The following is a 1352-nucleotide window of genomic DNA, read 5'->3' as shown; positions in this document are numbered from 1 at the left end:
GTTCCAAATACCCATATTGACTTTATAACCACCCAATATTTACACGGTTCGTCTACTGAACTGTTCCAAATACCCATACTGAGTTTATAACCACCCAATATTTACACAGTTCGTCCTACACACTGTTCTATGTACCCGTAATGACTTTATAACCGACCAGTATTTACGCAGTTTGTCCTACTAACTCTTCTAAGTATCCACAAATACTTTTTTTCAGCCACCTACAAGTTCAAAAATGCCAGAAATATTGTTCGTATTTTATGTCAGATAAAAATTATGCATACCGCTTTTCGAAAGCTGCTTGAAACTTAACTATGACGATACGAACGCCTAAGTTAAAGAAGCGAAACGAAAACAACTTAACAGAATGTGATGTCACAGCTCAATAGGCTTCTGATTCATAGCAGGCCCATAACGTGTGTTCTGGGGGAAACATGCACAAATTGTGAAATTGTTAAGTGAAAAAAATTAACAATGTAAATCAGGGCAATGAGGAAACATTTTCAACCATGTATTGGCTAAACTGATGTAATGGATATTTTATGTGTAGGTGTTTGATATTCTAGCTTATATAAGTTGTGAGTACAACAATGCTTCCTTCATTATTGCGTCATTTAGTGCGTCAATTGGCCTTAATACAGGAACAAGCATTTCCCATAATTTAAGACAAGGAAGGGCAACGGGAAACTATAGATGTTTTACGGTATGAGAAGATAAATCAATATATTTATCTTATCTTTACATACTGATTTAGTTCATATATAAAGTTTTAAACCCATTTACTGACAAATAAAAAACAAACAAATCAACGCCTTGTTAGTGTAAAGAGTTTTGAAGGATTATACAAAAGCTGAATGGTAATATTTGTTTTAGAATAATGATTATTCCCGCTAAAATAATACTTCTATGAATCTTATAAAAGCTTAATATATATATATATACAAGGAAACAAATATATTTTGCTGAAGATTTGTTTGTTTGTAATTAAGCACAAAGCTACACAATGAGCTATCTGTGCTCTGCCCACCACGGTATCGAAATCCGGATTCTAGCGTTGTAAGTCCGCAGATATACTGCTGTGCCACTGGGGGAGGGGGGGCTTTGCTGAAGGAAGTGATTAATAAAAATTAAACAGTACTTTAAAATAATTTTAAAAACTCTTTATTTATTACTGTTAATTTAAAATAAATTATATAAAAACCACAAATACGTAAAAGCATAAAAACACCGGTTTTGTATCACCCAGAATCCTCTTCAGTTTCTACCATAAAACTTTCTCGCAGTCGATCATGATCGGGATTTAGGTCTTCAAAGACCAGGGATGGTCAAGTTATTTGTTTGTTTATTTGTAG

The sequence above is a fragment of the Limulus polyphemus genome, unplaced genomic scaffold (genome assembly GCF_000517525.1).
Source record: "Limulus polyphemus unplaced genomic scaffold, Limulus_polyphemus-2.1.2 Scaffold6400, whole genome shotgun sequence".
Taxonomy (NCBI): Eukaryota; Metazoa; Arthropoda; class Merostomata; order Xiphosura; family Limulidae; genus Limulus; species Limulus polyphemus.
Note: the sequence above shows the minus strand (reverse complement) of the source record.